The sequence below is a fragment of the Saccopteryx bilineata genome, chromosome 5, assembly GCF_036850765.1.
Source record: "Saccopteryx bilineata isolate mSacBil1 chromosome 5, mSacBil1_pri_phased_curated, whole genome shotgun sequence".
NCBI classification, from domain to species: Eukaryota; Metazoa; Chordata; class Mammalia; order Chiroptera; family Emballonuridae; genus Saccopteryx; species Saccopteryx bilineata.
Genome location: NC_089494.1, coordinates 106,692,086 through 106,711,301, shown reverse-complemented (window position 1 = coordinate 106,711,301; position 19,216 = coordinate 106,692,086).

Genomic DNA, 19,216 nt, shown 5'->3' with positions numbered 1-19,216 from the left:
AATTTTATAATATTGGCAATTTTCCCTCGGTTTACATATTTGGTGTAAATGTTTTCCCAATCTGTTATGTCTATAACTTTAGTTGTGCTGTTTTGCACTCTACAATCATGTTTAATTTGTGTGGATTTGAATCTATTCCTTTGTTTGTGAATAATTCTATCATTTCAGAACTGTGACAGTGTTTGATTCTTTTCCAATCCTTTTTCTTTTTTCTTTTTCTTATAACGTTTTTACTAACATAAGGTACAGAAAAGCACTATCAATAGAAATATAATGTGAGATACATATGTGATTTAAAATTTTCTCTTAGCCACATTCAGCATGTAAAAAGAAACAAGTGTGTTGGTCAAATAAGTTTGTAAATATGATGTATATGTTTGCTCGCTTGTTTGCGTTGGGGGTATAGTAGTCTGTGAGGTTGCAGGTCTCTTTCCTGATTGGGAGGGGCCATTATCTTGCTAATGTTTACTGGAAGAGAGATTCTGCCCTCACCACCGAGAGGTATAGAAAATTTCTTTTTTCTCTCCTCCCTGATCTCTTGCCCTTTATGGGAAAAGCGGGTTTTCTGCTTTTCCTTTTACTTTTCTTATAGCTTGCCTGTCTTGGTGATGTTGCAGAAGAGCAAAACCTCAGAGCATTGACACTCAGACAACTTAGAAGAGGAAAAAAGAGAATTTATTAAGCTGGCAAAGCATGCAGGGCTATAGCTCCAAAGACACGTGCTCCCTGAAATTAGATTTCTTACATTTTATATACCCTTTACAGAACATAAGTTCACATTCATGGGTCTCGTGATTCCTTTGTCATTATTTACATGATTTCAGGATGGGAGGGGGCTTACAGGATGCCAGAGGATAATCATTTGTAAATCGCCCATTAAGGAGAAAGAAAGGGGAGAGGAAAGGGCTACTCAAGTCTCCCTTCCCCTCCTATATTCCTGGCTGTTTTACCTTCTTTCACCCAGGTGTGGAGAAGGGAGGGGGTCCAAGCCTCCTTCCTCCTTCTATTCAAAACCTTCTGAGTATGAAAATCCCTTCATTTACATTATAACAGCCCTTCCTAAGCAGGAATATGATCGGCCATCTTGAGATTTTTGTAAATTACACAAAAAATCATATTTACAAACTCTCTCTGAACACTTGGCCTAAATTATAAAATATCCTTGAAGCCTCTTTTTTAAAGGGGGATCTTCTTCCTCAGTGAGACACCAATAAACAGAATGGCCCACCATCCCCCGACTCCATTGTTTCTTTACCATCTGCCCGAATTTAATGAGAACCTGCATGTCAATGGCCACGATGGCGGTGGTCCCTGGCCTTACAAAGTGTAATTAATTTTAATCATACTATTTTATTTAAGCCAGTATGGGCAGTCTTATTGTGCATAGTTCTCTTATGCATGAAGTTCAGTTACCGCTACTTAGTTAAATAATATCATACTCAATGTTAGTCAATATTCAATAGCATGTTCACATATAAGTTACTATGACATAATAACTATGAGTAATTGCATAAAGTACAAACTTTGCTGCTAGAGTTTCATCCACACATGACTACATCAAACACTGGTCAGCATCATTATTACTGACCAGTCATATAATTTCTTTCAAAGTCTGTTGGTGACTGGTCACTGCACATCTGCTATTCATTCATGCATAGACAGCAAAGTGTGTTGTCTCCTTGTCTCCTCAGTGGTAAGCCCATATGATGTTTTACTAAAATTGATAATCAAAAGAGGGAACTGGCCAACAAAGATGAAAAAGCAGCAAAGAAACAAGAATGGCACTGCCGAGTCATTCCTCAGAGTGAAAGCAGTGGTGACGAGAAGACAGATGACTATGGGAAGTTAATGCTTCCATTGTTCTAGAGCAGTGGTCGGCAAACTCATCAGTCAACAGAGCCAAATATCAACAGTACAACGATTGATATTTCTTTTGAGAGACAAATTTTTTAAACATAAACTGTATAGGTAGGTACATTCCTTATCGAGGTAGCGCCCGCACGTGGTGTTTTGTGGAAGAGCCACACTCAAGGGGCCAAAGAGCCGCATGTGGCTCGCGAGCTGCATTTGCCGACCACTGTTCTAGAGACTTTAGATGCAGCCAGAGGAACTTGGTAAAAGCAAACATGATGTAAATGAGGAACATGCTGTGACAAAAAGGATGTGGATGTCCCAAAGGAAGTGACACCAGCAAAATAGTTCACAATAAACAAACTTCAGGAGATATTTTTTTTTTTTTTTTAATAAATTTTTATTAATGGTAATGGGATGACATTAATAAATCAGAGTACATATATTCAAAGAAAACATGTCTAGGTTATTTTGTCATCAAATTATGTTGCAAACCCCTCGCCCAAAGTCAGGTTGTCCTCCGTCACCCTCTATCTAGTTCTCTGTGCCCCTCCCCCTCCCCCTAACTCTCTCCCTCCCTCCCTCCCATGTCCTCCCTCCCCCCCCACCCATGGTAACCACCACACTCTTGTCCATGTCTCTTAGTCTCATTTTTATGTTCCACCAATGTATGGAATCATGTAATTCTTGTTTTTTTCTGATTTACTTATTTCACTCCTTATAATATTATCAAGATCCCACCATTTTGCTGTAAATGATCTGATGTCATCATTTCTTATGGCTGAGTAGTATTCCATAGTGTATATGTGCCACATCTTCTTAATCCAGTCTTCTATTGAAGGGCTTTTTGGCTGTTTCCATGTCTTGGCCACTGTGAACAGTGCTGCAATGAACATGGGGCTACATGTGTCTTCACGTATCAATGTTTCTGAGTTTTTGGGGTATATACCCAGTAGAGGGATTGCTGGGTCATAAGGTAGTTCTATTTGCAGTTTTTTGAGGAACCACCATACTTTCCTCCATAATGGTTGTACTATTTTACAGTCCCACCAACAGTGAATGAGGGTTCCTTTTTCTCCACAGCCTCTCCAACATTTGCTATTACCCGTCTTGTTGATAATAGCTAATCTAACAGGAGTGAGGTGGTATCTCATTGTAGTTTTGATTTGCATTTCTCTAATAACTAATGAAGCTGAGCATCTTTTCATATATCTGTTGGCCATTTGTATCTCTTCCTGGGAGAAGTGTCTGTTCATGTCCTCTTCCCATTTTTTTATGGGATTGTTTGTTTGTTTGTTGTTGAGTTTTATGAGTTCTTTGTAAATTTTGGATATTAGGCCCTTATCTGAGCTGTCATTTGAAAATATCAGTTCCCATATAGTTGGCTGTCTGTTTATTTTGATATCAGTTTCTCTTGCTGAGCAAAAACTTTTAATTCTGATGTAGTCCCATTCATTTATCTTTGCCTTCACTTCTCTTGCCATTGGAGTCAAGTTCATAAAATGTTCTTTAAAACCCAGGTCCATGATTTTAGTACCTATGTCTTCTTCTATGTACTTTATTGTTTCAGGTCTTATATTTAGGTCTTTGATCCATTTTGAATTAATTTTAGTACATGGGGACAGGCTGTAGTCGAGTTTCATTCTTTTGCATGTGGCTTTCCAGTTTTCCCAACACCATTTGTTGAAGAGGCTTTCTTTTCTCCACTGTGTGTTGTTGGCCCCTTTATCAAAGATTATTTGACCATATATATGTGGTTTTATTTCTGGGCTTTCTATTCTGTTCCATTGGTCTGAGTGTCTATTTTTTTGCCAATACCATGCTGTTTTGATTATCGTGGCCCTATAATATAGTTTAAAGTCAGGTATTGTAATGCCCCCAGCTTCATTCTTTTTCCTTAGGATTGTTTTGGCTATTCGGGGTTTTTTATAGTTCCATATAAATCTGATGATTTTTTGTTCCATTTCTTTAAAAAATCTCATAGGGATTTTGATGGGAATTGCATTAAATTTGTATATTGCTTTGGGTAATATGGCCATTTTGATTATATTTATTCTTCCTATCCAAGAACAAGGAATATTTTTTCATCTCATTGTATCTTTTTCGATTTCCCTTAACAATGCTTTGTAATTTTCATTAGATAGGTCCTTTACGTTCTTTGTTATGTTTATTCCTAGGTATTTTATTTTTTTTGTTGCAATCGTGAAGGGGATTATTTTTTTGAGTTCGTTTTCTAATATTTCATTGTTGGCATATAGAAAGGCTATGGACTTTTGTATGTTAATTTTGTATCCTGCGACCTTACTGTATTGGTTTATTGTTTCTAATAATCTTTTTGTGGAGTCCTTCGGGTTTTCGATGTATAGGATCATATCATCAGCAAAAAGTGATAGCTTTACTTCTTCTTTTCCGATATGGATGCCTTTTATTTCTTTGTCTTGTCTGATTGCTCTGGCCAGAACTTCTAGCACCACGTTGAATAAGAGTGGAGATAGTGGACAACCCTGTCTTGTTCCTGATTTAAGGTAGAAAGTCCTCAGTTTTATGCCGTTTAATAGGATGTTGGCTGATGGTTTATCATATATGGCCTTTATCATGTTGAGATATTTTCCTTCTATACCCATTTTGTTGAGAGTCTTAAACATAAAATTGTGTTGTATTTTATCAAAAGCCTTTTCTGCATCTATTGATAAGATCATGTGGTTTTTGTTCTTTGTTTTGTTGATATGGTGCATTACGTTAACCGTTTTGCGTATGTTGAACCATCCTTGAGATTCTGGGATGAATCCCACTTGATCATGATGTATTATTTTTTTAATATGTTGTTGTATTCGGTTTGCCAGTATTTTGTTTAGTATTTTAGCATCTGTATTCATTAGCGATATTGGTCTGTAATTTTCTTTCTTTGTGCCATCCTTGCCAGGTTTTGGTATGAGGGTTATGTTGGCCTCATAAAATGTGTTTGGAAGTATTGCTTCTTCTTCAATTTTTTGGAAGACTTTGAGTAGAATAGGAACCAAATCTTCTTTGAATGTTTGATAGAATTCACTAGTATAACCGTCTGGGCCTGGACTTTTATTTTTGGGGAGATTTTTAATAGTTTTTTCTATTTCCTCCCTGCTGATTGGTCTGTTTAGGCTTTCTGCTTCTTCATGACTCAGTCTAGGAAGGTTGTATTGTTCTAGGAATTTATCCATCTCTTCTAGATTGTTGTATTTGGTGGCATATAATTTTTCATAGTATTCTACCATAATTCTTTGTATTTCTATGATGTCTGTGGTGATCTCTCCTCTTTCATTTTGGATTTTATTTATTTGAGTCCTGTGTCTTTTTTCCTTGGTGAGTCTTGCCAAGGGTTTGTCAATTTTGTTGATCTTTTCAAAGAACCAGCTCCTTGTTTTATTGATTTTTTCTATAGTTTTTCTGTTCTCTATTTCATTTATTTCTGCTCTGATTTTTGTTATCTCCTTTCTTCGGCTGGTTTTGGGTTGTCTTTGTTCTTCTTTTTCTAGTTCCTTAAGGTGTGAAGTTAAGTGGTTTACTTCGGCTCTCTCTTGTTTGTTCATATAGGCCTGAAGTGATATGAACTTTCCTCTTATTACTGCTTTTGCTGCATCCCAGAGATTCTGATATGTCGTATTTTCATTTTCATTAGTCTGTATATATCTTTTGATTTCTGCGCTTATTTCTTCTTTGACCCATTCATTTTTTAGAAGTATGTTGTTTAGTTTCCACATTTTTGTGGGTTTTTCCCCCTCTTTTTTGCAGTTGAATTCTAGTTTCAAGGCTTTATGATCAGAAAATATGCTTGGTACAATTTCAATTTTTCTAAATTTGCTGATATTGTCTTTGTGGCCCAACATATGGTCAATTCTTGAGAATGTTCCATGTACACTAGAGAAAAATGTATACTCTGTCGCTTTAGGATGAAGTGTCCTGTAGATGTCTATCATATCCAGGTGTTCTAGTATTTCATTTAAGGCCACTATATCTTTATTGATTCTCTGTTTGGATGACCGATCTAGAGCCGTCAGCGGTGTATTGAGGTCTCCAAGTATGATTGTATTTTGTTAGTTTTTGTTTTAAGGTCAATAAGTAGCTGTCTTATATATTTTGGTGCTCCTTGGTTTGGTGCATATATATTAAGGATTGTTATGTCTTCTTGATATAACTTCCCCTTAATCATTATGAAATGACCATTTTTGTCTCTGAGTACTTTTTCTGTCTTGTAGTCAGCATTATTAGATATGAGTATTGCTACGCCTGCTTTTTTTTGGGTGTTGTTTGCTTGGAGTATTGTTTTCCAGCCTTTCACTTTGAATTTGTTTTTATCCTTGTTACTTAGATGTGTTTCTTGTAGGCAGCATATAGTTGGATTTTCTTTTTTAATCCATTCTGCTACTCTGTGTCTTTTTATTGGTAAGTTTAATCCATTTACATTTAGTGTAATTATTGACACTTGTGGGTTCCCTACTGCCATTTTATAAATTGCTTTCTGTTAGTTTTGTATCTAGTTTGATTCTTCTCTTTTGTTTTTCTATCATTTGTTTTTGTTTGTTTGTGTTCCATACTTCTTTCCTCTGTTGCTACCTTTTTTAAGTCAAGTGTTTTTGTGGTGGTTTTTTTAAGGGTGGTTACCATTAAGTAATGAAAAGGGTACCTACCATATTCATTGTAGTACCCCATCTTGTAAGTATTTTTGCACTTCATCATCCTTTGCTACTGTTAATCTCCATCCTCTCCCCCCTTTTTTTCCTTTGTTGTCACAGTTTAAGTTTGGTTTTATTGTGTTCTTGGTGGAGCTGTTACTTGTGGTGTTGTTTTCTTTTGTTCTTTGAATCTGGTTGGAAAACCCCCCTTAGTATTTCCTGGAGTGGGGGCTTTCTGTTGATAAATTCTCTCATCTTTTCTGTATTTGTGAATGTTTTTATATCTCCTTCATACTTGAAGGATAGCTTTGATGGGTATAGTATTCTTGGCTGAAAGTTCCTCTCTTTCAGGGCTTTAAATATTGGGGTCCACTCTCTTCTAGCTTGTAGAGTTTCTGCTGAGAAATCTGATGATAATCTAATAGGCCTTCCTTTATATGTTGTACTCTTCTTTTCCCTGGCTGCCTTGAGAATTTTTTCTTTGTCATTGGTTTGTGTCATCTTCATTATGATGTGCCTTGGAGTGGGTTTGTTGGGGTTAAGAAAACTTGGTGTTCTGTTTGCTTCTTGAATTTGAGGCTTTAGTTCCTTCCACAGGCTTGGGAAGTTCTCGTCTATTATTTGTTTGAGTATATTCTCCATTCCATTTTCTTTCTCTTCTCCCTCTGATATACCTATTATTCTTATGTTATTCTTTCTGATGGAGTCAGACAATTCCTGTAGGGCTTTCTCATTTTTTATTATTTTTGAGTCTCTTTCTTCTTCTCTCTGTTGTGCCTCAAGTTGTTTGTCTTCTATTTCACTAATCCTATCTTCAATCTGGGCTGTTCTGTTAGCTAAGCTTGTTACCTCGTTTTTCAGCTCGTGAATTGAGTTTTTCATTTCTGTTTGATTTGTTTTTATAGTTTCAATTTCCTTGGTAATATATTCTTTGTGTTCATTGAGTTGTTTTCTGATCTCCCTATATTGCCTTTCTGTGTTTTCTTGTATATCTCTGAGTATTTTTAAGATTTCTATTTTAAATTCTCTGTCATTTAGCTCCAAGGCTTCCAATATGTTAAGTCTTTTCTCCATAGATTTTTCCACATCTATTTGTGTTACCTCTCTTTCTTTTGTATCCATAATATTCGATTTCCTCTTTCTTATCGGCATCTGAGGGTGGTCTTATTGATAGCACTAATTAGAATTAATAAAGAGTAAAAAAAAAAAAAAAAAAAAAAAAAGGGTAAAACACCCCACAAAAAAAAAACAGTAATAATTTATTATTTCCCCCTTTTTTTCTCTCTTCTCTTTCCCTCCTCTCCCCTCCTCAGGGAAATATCGTGCCTATAATGGAGGGCCTGATTTGGGGTGGAGAGTTCAAGGGGCAAAAAAAAGGGAGTAGGGACCTATTAAATGCAAAAAAGAAAAAAAAAAAAATCTTAGACAAGCATAAGATGATTTGCTTGTAAGTGATGGTCAACTAAGAGATATACTGAGAGGGATAAGAGGGAATCAGAAAAAAGGACCAAAAAAGAATAATAAAGAAGAAAAAATAAAAATAATAAGTAAAAATCTGTTGTATTAAGTGGAGCGAAGACTAAATACCATGGAGACCTTGGGTTGGGAGGACCCAAAATGCCACAAAAATAAACAAACAAGAGAGAAAAAAAAAAAAATAAAAACAAAAGCAAAAAAGAGAAATAAAGCCAAAAAAAAAAAAAAAGCCTTGAGTCCCAAATTAACTAATTTGTTCGTGATTGAGGATTACATGGGAGGAAAGTAAAATGAGAAAAGAAAAAAACGAATAGAAAGGAAAAAATAAGAAAAAGAGAAAAACGAAGGAAGAAATAAAATATGAGGAGAAAAAAACAAAATAAAGCAAGACAAAACAAACAAACAAACAAAAAAACAAAAAAAAAACCAAAAGAGGAGAGAGTGAGAGTTAAGTGTTTTGGAGTATAACCTTAAAGGAGGGTGAGGATGAAGAAGAAAAATAAAATGCAACACTCATGGGTAGTGGAGTTCAAGAAAGGGGAAGCATAAGATGGGCAGAGAATAGAAGGACCAAGGTGGAGGAAATAAAGGCAAAAAGATAGAAGAAACAAACAATAACAAAATAAAAAAAAAATAAAAAATTAGTGGATCAAGTTGTAAAGTCTGTGGGTTTTTCTTGATTTTGAGAGGTTAACTTCTTCCTTTTTCTTTTCTCTCCCTCTTCCTAGTCGGTGACTCTGTACCCCAGGCTCTGCCCCTGTGTCACTCTTAGGTAGGGATTTGCAGTTGATGGGATTCTATGGCAATGTCATATAATTGGCTTTAGTCTTGCTGGAAGTAAAGGCTTGTTGGCGTTTGCAGGGTCCAACGATGAGAGAGTTTGCTTTCCTGGATTCTCTCTCCTGGTCCCCCCTTTCTGAATTAGCAGCCTGTTGATCCAGCTATAAGGCTGCAACTGCTTCTGCCTGGGGAGTAAGAGGCTCAAAGAGCTGGGAAATCCCCACTCTATCCCCACTCAGTGCAAGGCTTTGGGAAAGGCTCTGACAGTCAGGGCCTCCAGTGTAATCAGGCGGGGGTGGGAGTCAATTGTTATCAAGGTGACTGTTCAGCGCCTATCATTTAGTTGGACCTCTCAACCCAGGCTTTCCACACTTTGTAGCCTGTTTTTGCAGGGAAGAGGAGGCATTAGTCTCTGCTTGCGACTAGTGTAGTATAGACCTTATTATCTGCCAAGTCCTTCTTGTTAGCGTTTATCCCTGAATATGGGGGCTCTATCAATCAGAAGTTACCCCCGCCCCTTTAGCGAGAGGCACTTAAAAAATATCACGCCTCTTGTCTTGGATCGCTGAACTGTCAGGAGATATTTTATGACATTAGGACAACAAAGGATAAAACGTTGTGGCCTGATCTCAGAAAGGAGTATGACAGTGCACTAAGGCTTAGAAAACATGCTCACTCCATATGTAAGCCATGCAAGAAAGTGGCAAGCACTGTTCAAACAATGCTTAATAAGCTAATTATAAAAAGAAAACACTTTAATTCTCAGTTTTCTAATATTATAAATGACTATGTGCTAAATAAATTAATTTTACTGCTTTTTCCATTTTTTCATACATTTGTAAATAACAGTAAGAATTTTTAATATTTTGACAAAAGATTTTTAAAGGTCACATAACATTTAAATTTCCCCCATTGATTACTATAGTCATTTGTATGGTTTTAGTTTGCACAATCACTGTTGTGATTCTGCAACACCATACAAAGCAAGGACTATCTATAATATCGTGGCAACATATCATCAACATAAAATGTTGAGATATACCACTTTTTTTCATACTAAGTCTTGAAAATACAATCTACATTTCACACTTACAGAACCACTCAATTCAGACTAGTTACATTTCATGTGCTCAATAGCCACACAGGTTAGTGGCTACAGTATTTGACAGCACAAGTCTAGAGCATCCCTTCTTTTTAAGCCAAAGGTGAAACGTGCTATTAGGAATATGAGTAACTGAGTAGAAACATACTGTCCCAACAAATCACAGTTTAATATGGGGAAAAGTACAGTGATACACTCTCCCTCCATAACATGAAGGTGCCAACATTTCTTCAGTCCCTCTGGAAGAAAGGCTGAGAAACTCAGCCTTGGATTGTTCTCATCAACTCCCCGGAGTCAGCCTCATTGGAACAATAAGAGGAAAGAAGGAAGAAATTGTCTTCCAGGGAAAATACTGGCTCCTTAGTCCCCTACGTGAGCTGAAGCAGCTTGGCTAGACTCGCCTTGGGGTGATTTATATGCACTTCTGGATGAACACATTTTTTCTGAAATTTCACACAGCGGCCTCTGAAGAGTGAGTAATCTGCGTTGAGTTTTGAAAATACTTTAGCAGAAGTTTGTGGAGTCAGCAAACGATGTCTTTGATTTCCCCCTCAGCCTCACACCTGGGAATTCCCAGCAGCCTACTAGGGGCGGCGACAACACCTGTCTGGCTGCTGGTTTGTAGGCATCGTTCCTCCTAATATTTCCCAAATGATTACACTGCCTGTTGTCCTAAAATTTCTAGATTTTTCTTGTGTGAACAAGGTTGTAACATAGATTCCACTTTTTGATCCCAGTTCCACCTGACAATTGGCCCATAAATATTTGTACACAGTTAACATCTGACGTTAGATGCCATGTGAGTGCGTGTGGGGGTGTGTGCATGCTTACACTGCCATGCTTTCTAACAAATTCCTCATGCGTGACCAAAGAATATAGTAAACTGGTTGAAAACACAATCTTTGAAGGCAAGCAAAATTGAGTTCAAGTTTCAACACTACCACTTACTAGCTATATAATCTAGAAACTTGTTACTTAAATATTTGTGCCTCAGTTTCTTCATCTATAAAACAGAAAAAATAATACCACCAACTTCATATAGACGAGATTATGCATGTAAAATGCTTAGTCAATGTCTGTCCCATTGTACATGCTAAAATAATGGCCATTTTTTACCATTGGTATTATTATCATCATTTATTATTGTTATTATTACTGATACAACTTTTGCTTGAAAAGAGCAAAACAAAACAAAAAGACATAACAGAAGAAAAAAGAACCACTTTCAAAAGTGGCGCTAAATAGTAAAGATTTCCTTGGGCAAAGAGCACCGTGGCAAAAAACCATGAATGTCCCCAATGGTGTATGCCCCCAAAGGTGTATGCCCTCCCAAAACCCCTCTTCACAGGGTATCTTCCAAGAGTGCCCCCCCCCCCAGAGCAAATCCCTCCACCTACCTACATCTTCCATCTTCTTCACCTTCCCCACTTTCTTGTCTTTGACTCATCGGAGTCTCATCTCTGTTTATTTTCATTTCACTTACTCTTTGGTTCATTGACACCTTCGTATGGTGCAAAAGATACAGAAAGATAACAGTAATTACTTATCTTCTTCCCTACTATCCAGGTCCCAGAAGCAATCACCATAACCAGGGATATTCTATGAACAGACAGAATACACACACACACACTCATACACTTTCTTTTTAAACCACTGCATTTTGCTTCTTCATTTAACAACACTTAGAGATTGTGCCACACTAGCCCTGAGAAGTTGCTGCATTTTCTGTAGCACCTGCATTGTTTCCATTGGGTGCGTAAGCCATAATTTACTAATTTATCTAATCCCCTATAGAGATTTAAATTGTTTGACTCTTTTATTATAAGTAATAATGCTACAATAAGTAACTGTGTAAAGATATAATCTTTTACATCTATAAGATAAATTCCTATAAATTCAATCACTGAACCAAGGTTAGGTGCATTTAAAATTTTTGTAGATGTGGCCAATTACTCTCCATATAGCTTTTGCTAATTTATATCCCCACTAGTAGTGTAAGAGAGTGTCAGCTTTTCCACACCCAGCCCACATAGGCTATTTAAACTGTATGACTTTTTCCATGCTTTTTCTTAGGCAGAGTAGTCTCTGGTTCTTCAATAATCTGTCTTTCTCCATACATCCCGATGAAAAATGTTTTGTCTCTTCTACATTTTCCCACTGGGGAATCTTGGCCATCTCCCTGTGGTATCCAGCCTGCCTTATAGCCACAGCTTCAGATCCTCAAGCTTCCTTCCCTGTGCTTGTGAAAGTCCCTCCATCATGTCCCTGGAGCCTGCATTATCTGCTCAGACTGCACAGGGCTATGAAACCTCTTACTGCCCTGGGAGCAAGTGGCTGGGGTTAAGGTGGGACTCCCATCCCTCACTTATGGTTTGAAGCACCCACCAAGGCAGGCAGACAACATCCTTCCCCAAATCCATTTCTTCGGTGAGTTAGTAAGGTGCCATTGACTAAATTGGGGCATATTTATACATTAGAATACCATAACCCCAGAAAAATAAATGACACACAGCAGGTGTCAACATGGGTGAATCTCAGGGACATATGTCAGACAAAAGCAAGTCATAGAAAATACATGCAGCATCACACTGTATCTAGTGAGTGCTAAAATGAGCAAACTGAATGACGTAGTGTTTCATAATGTATGTACATGCATGGTAAAACTATTCAAAGTATAAGAGATGGATAAACACAAAATTCAAGATGATGGTATCTTAGAGCTAAGGGAAGGGGCACACAGGAGCTCCCAGGCTTGGGGCCATGTTCTAGTGCTACGGTGCATGGTGGGTTCCTAGATACTCATTTTCGTTTTGTTCCTTTTCTTAATAAATTTTAGGCTACTCATATTCTGTTCTATGTGTAACTATTTCATCATAATTTTTAATGGAAAGCTACAGTCAAAGTATGAACCAGAAAGATGGTCCTGATATAGTAAGTAAGGAAAACAGGTAGCAAAACAAGAGTGTACGTTAGGGTCCTGCCTCAGCCAGAACACACACACTAGGGTCCTGCCTCAGCCAGAACACACACTGTTCTAGATGGATAGTGATGAAGATAACAATAATGGCTGTCTGGGTTGTGGAGTTATAATTTTTAAGAACTTTTCTTATTTTTCTGATGCGTTTTTTTCTGATTTTTCAACAATGAACATTTTTTTGGTAACAAGAATATATTTTGAAATATTTAAAAATTAATATAATGTACTAAGTGCCACTACCATGTAATTAACAATAGTTAACAGTTGCTGAGCTTATGTACTCCAGCCAAGGTTCTCTGTCAAGAGCATTACAGCATTTTCTTCTTCCATCTTTATGGAAAGTCAGCATAATTGGCAGTTTTATCTCCATTCTACAGAGGAGAAACCAGAATCCTGAGAGATTAAGTAACTTGTTCATAGTCACATAGACAGTAGCACAGCCAGAACTCAACTCAGTCTGTCTTCCAGTCAAGCAAGTGTCCCTTGGTAAGCTGCCATGCTTTACTCACTGGCCTAGGGCCACCCAAAGGCGCTCTGTACTGTCAACTCAAGTTAAGGGTCTGGGATTTAGCCTTACTTTTCAAGCTAATAAGCTAGCCTGTTATATCTACTTGGATGTTGGCAGAAGATACAAAACTCCTGGGTTAAAAACTAAGGTCTTTAGTAGTCACAGACAGTAAACCATGAGCATGCTGTTACTTTGTGCCTATTCCTCACGCCTTCTAATTCCCCGGGGGCAACACAGGTGAGCCTAGATGAATGTCCGTGCACATGGTGCATGGTGCAAGAAAGGAACTGAAATTGGACGATTCACCACCTTTACAGCAAGCAGAAACAAGCCTGCTCTTTGTCTGGGAGAGAGATTAACCTTGTCCCTCAAATTGCTCAGTGCAGACACGACCCTGAGAAATGTCTCAAGCAAAGATCAGCACCTTGAATTCTTGACATATCCAGCAAGAATGTGCAGAACACATGAAGATTTCTCCCCAACACACAGTCAAGACTCTTCAAGCTGCAAATTACAGAAATCCAGTGTAAACTATTTTAACAAAAAGAACAAAACAAATGAAGGTTGAAGAAAAATGTATTGCCTCATAAAAACTCCTTTTTCTCTCACTCTTTCTCTCCCTCTCTCTTTCTCCCCCTCCCTCCTCCTTTCCTCTGTGTTGTCTCCATCCACTGACAGATACTCTCCTTGTGTTTTGGGGGGGGTTAAAATTTCTTTTTATTAATTTTAATGGGGTGACATTGATAAATCAGGGTACATATGTTCAGAGAAAACCTCTCCAGATTATACCACAAGAACATCATAGCACTGCTCCAAAAGAAGAAGTGCACCCCCATGTTTATGGCAGCATTGTTCACAATAGCAAAGATCTGGAAACAGCTCAAGTGTCCGTCAGTGGACGAGTGGATTAAAAAGCTTTGGAACATATGTACTATGGAATACTACTCAGCCATAAGAAATGATGACATCAGATCATTTACAATAACATGGATGGACCTTGATAACATTATACTGAGTGAAAGAAGTAAATCAGAAAAAACTAAGAACTATATGATTCCATACATAGATGGGACATAAAAATGAGACTCAGAGACATGGACAAGAATGTGGTGGTAATGGCGGTGGGGGGGGGGGGAGAAAGGGAGGGGGTGGGAGATGAAGAAGGGCACAAAGAAAACCAGTTAGAAGGTGACAGAAGACAATCTGACTTTGGGTGAGGGGTATGCAACAGAATTTCCTTGTGTTCTTAAGAGGGCTGCCTCCCTATAGCAACAACCCCAAAACAGGCATGCCTTCTTCCAACTGTTCTAACAGAAGTCCTGAAATCCAGTCTCAGCGGCTATATTAAGCCTGAGCTGGGTCTTATGTCTATCCTAAACCAATCACTGGGCCCAGGTGATACAGTGCTCTGATTGCCCATATTGGGACAACCCCCACCCCCGCCAGAGCCAGAGGTGGAATCAGTCCCACTCCAGTCATGTGGACTTAGAATTCTTCTCCTCAGAAAATCAGAATGCCCTTAACAGAAGGCAAGGGAGTGAATGCTCAGCATGCAAAATCACAGTGTGTCCAGGAATAGATTCTCTCTAAAACATTGCATGCAGCAAGCAAGCAATGAGCAAGTTGGGCTGACAGTATGAAATGTGAGATATTTCTGTAATATTCACAAAGTTCCACGGAGCTCAGTGGTCTTTCTGCAGAAATGTTGCTCAACTGCTGGTTCTCCCTGTGACTTCTGATAGAGGCAGTTATCAGAAGGTTGTAGCAGCGTGTATGCACCCAAATGCAGTGTGCATGGGGATTCACCAATACAGAAAGGGGGGAATGGGGGAACTCTGCCGAGATCATCGATTTGTAATTGATTTCAGCGCCTTCCTTCAGTCTGATGCATCTTCTCTTCTGAACTCTCCTTAAAGAATCAGGAATAATGTCCCAAAATTGTGTTATCCAAGGGAAAAATCAATCTGCAAGGAAATTACCTGGGTGCCAAGGGCTGCTTTTGTTAGAACACAATATTTTGGATGAGAAGCAAATACAAATATACCATTTCAATGGCTTAGGGATCCTTAGCTAATGGTAACAGACAAGAAAGATCGCATCACTCCTCACATTTGGACTGAGTCAAAACTTTTCAGGAGAAGTGACAGTTGTCCCATTTTTCCTTCATGGCTACTCTGCCACCGTCATCACCTTTTTCTATTTTCTTTCTTTCTTTTTAAATTTTTATTTATTGATTTTAGAGACAGAGAAAATGGGGCAGAGGGAGAAAAACATTGATTTGTTTCATTTATTTATGCATTCATTGATTGATTCTTATATGTGTCCTGACTGGGGATCAAACCCTCAAACTTAGCATATCAGGATGACACTCTAACCAACCGAGCCACCCAGCCAGGGCCACTCTTTCACTTTCAGTGAAATTGTTACAAGTGGCAGTGTAAACAATGGCAGATGAGAGCCACTGACTCAGAGATCCCCACCTCACAGAAGGGATGAGGACTAAGGAAGTCACTCATAGGCACAGTCCCTCCTAACTAAGATGTCATCAAGAAAGGGCTCTTCAGTAGAGGCTGGGGCAGAGCATGTATGAGTATGTAAGACACATGTGAGTACGGAGTAGGCACCCCAAAAGTAGTTGTTGATTTGAGCTAAACTCAATAGCATAATAGCCCTGCTCTCACATCTCTACCATGTGATGTCATTTCTCCAATTTTTGCCAACCCACTAAGTGAAAATGCAAATATCGTCACTTCAAGAACATGAATTTTTGAAAAAACAAAACAAAACACATGAATTTTTATAACCAAAGAGGCAAAGAGAATACTTTGCTAGAGGAAACCCATCACAGTCCTCAAAAGCCATGATTGCCTGTGTAGCGTTCAGAGTGTCCCTTCTTTCTCTTCTCAGAACCTGAAGCCTAATAACAGCATCCAGGCCACTGTGGCCAGCTTGCCAATCTTTATTATCATGGATGCTCTTCTCAACGATATTAGCATTCCAGAGCAAGAGTTCCAGGAAGGCAAGGACCACGTACTATTTATCTAGTGCTGTGTAACTAATAAATCCCAAACTTGGCAGTTTGAAACAGAATTATCTCATAGTTTCTGAGGTTCAGGGATCCAGGTGGCTTAGTTTGGTATCTCTGGGGCCCTCGCTCAAAGCTGCAATCAAAGTGTCAACCAAAGCTCAGTCATCTGAAAGTCCAACATTGGAAGAAGCCACACTCCCATGAATGACTCTTGGTACAACTTAGGTCTTCATTGGCTGTTGGCCAAAGATATCAATTTCTGTCCACATGGACCTATTCGTGGGGCAGCTCATAACATGGCAACTAACTTCCCTCAGAACGAGCAAGAAGAAAAAGCAAAATGAAGTCACAGTCTTACTGCAACCTAACGTTGGAAGTGGCATTCCATCACTCCTGTGACATTCTGTTTGCTAAAAGTGAGTCACTAAGTCCAGCTGATATCCAGATGATGAGTTCTCAAGGTCATGGGTACCAAGAGGTGGGGCCTTCTTAAAGGCTCTCTGTCACATGGATGTGCCACACACCTAATAGAAGGCCAGGCAAACGGTAGGCTCAGCAATGCTGTTGGCACCATAATTAATTCAGTCCAAAGGACTGACACCAAGTAGAGGAGGATATATACAAGGAATAAACAAACAGTGGTGTGGTAGCTATGAATTTCATTCTACCAGTTCAAGCATTTCAGAATTACAAAATTTTCTATAACTCAATTTCATTTGGTTTGAGCCCTCATCCTGCCATGATGGCAAAAATGTAATCTCAGTCCATGGGAATCCGCCTCCCCTTTGTCCAGGGTATTTTTTTCAATTCAAGAGAGATTACTTAGTGCCAAGGCTATGGGGGTCAGGAGAGAGAAGAACTCTCCTAGTCCTTGAGTTACAGTTGGACAACATGTATTTCACCTCATCTGTTCCTCAGTCACTTGTCTATGTCCTGAGATTCTTACTCGCATGGCTCTTCTGGGGATGCACTTGTTTAGTTTCTGAGCCAGGATGGGACATGGGGTTTATAGCCAGGTTTCCTCCTACTCAGTTATAAGCCATCTAGGCTCTCGCAGCCTCCCAAGGCGAAGGCCGAAGAGGAAAGTCGCCGAACCTCCTGCTCTTCCACCACCCTGAACCCTCTGCAGCTCATGGGCTCCCAGACCCTGACTTTGAAGTTAGGTGTGCAACAGCTGTCTCACACTTGTTGACTTTTCTGCTCTCATTGTAACCTCTCCACCTCTCTCCTCTTCCCTCTGAGGCCAGCTCTCAAATCCTTTCTAGTCTGGAGGTAGGAAAGTAGGAGAGAAACCTCTCCTCTGTTGACCTTGGGCATTTTTCCTCAGAGGCACTCACACAAACTTCCTTCATCTTCACACTTTCCTACTATCCCCACCCTACCCAGGGCCCCTCACCTGCTCTCCTACCTGGGTCCAGCTTCAGGGACATGAAGCCAAAAACTGACAGGCTCTCCTGCCCTTTGAAACCTTCCTGGAGGCAGTAAACACAGAATAGAATCTAGCTTGCACAGGAAGGAGAAAGAGACAAGAGGGGAAATTAGAGGGGAAAAAAATTGTATCCATTCATCTTTCAAAAAATATTATTTCCCCCAAGAGCAAATAGTTTGCACAAAGTAAGAGGTTAGAAAGGGTTCGTTGACACTTTAAAAAAGAAAGAAGAGCCCTGGCCGGTTGGCTCAGCGGTAGAGCGTCGGCCTAGTGTGCGGAGGACTCGGGTACGATTCCCGGCCAGGGCACATAGGAGAAGCGCCCATTTGCTTCTCCACCCCTCCGCCGCGCTTTCCTCTCTGTCTCTCTCTTCCCCTCCCGCAGCCAAGGCTCCATTGGAGCAGAGATGGCCCGGGCGCTGGGGATGGCTCTGTGGCCTCTGCCTCAGGCGCTAGAGTGGCTCTGGTCGCAACATGGCGACGCCCAGGATGGGCAGAGCATCGCCCCCTGGTGGGCAGAGCGTCGCCCCTGGTGGGCGTGCCGGGTGGATCCCGGTCGGGCGCATGCGGGAGTCTGTCTGACTGTCTCTCCCCGTTTCCAGCTTCAGAAAAATGGAAAAAAAATAATAAAATAAAATAAAATAAAAAAGAAAGAAGACACAGGAAGCTAAAAAGCACCGAAGATGAAATAAATGTTGGTTACAGGGACAGATGGGAGACTAGGAAACAGAGAGTGCTAGGTAGGACATGTCCTTCCAATAGGCAAGACTTGCTCTGTCCTCTCTTCCAGCTATCTTAGCCTCACTTTGCTTCCCGTGAGCCTCGGGCTCCCTGCCTTAGGCCGCTCCCGCCATCAGAAAGAAGCTCCTAGCCCTGGCCGGTTGGCTCAGTGGTAGAGCGTCGGCCTGGCGTGCAGAGGTCCCCGGTTCGATTCCCGGCCAGGGCACACAGGAGAAGCGCCCATTTGCTTCTCCACCCCTCCGCCGCACTTTCCTCTCTGTCTCTCTCTTCCCCTCCCGCAGCCAAGGCTCCATTGGAGCAAAGATGTCCCGGGCGCTGGGGATGGCTCCTTGGCCTCTGCCCCAGGTGCTCTCGAGTGGCTCTGGTCGCAAAAGAGCGACGTCCCGGAGGGGCAGAGCATCGCCCCCTGGTGGGCAGAGCATCGCCCCTGGTGGGCGTGCCGGGTGGATCCTGGTCTGGCGCATGCGGGAGTCTGTCTGTCTGTCTCTCCCCGTTTCCAGCTTCAGAAAAATACAAAAAAAAAAAAAAAGAAAAGAAAGAAGCTCCTGGAGTTTGGTGTATCCTAGATTTCCATGATTCGGGCACACTTAAAAATGTGCACAGCCTCCACATGTTCTCAAAGGAAGGCAAGCCCGGCAGTTCCCTGCTTCTCTGGAAATAGATGGCCCTTAGAACA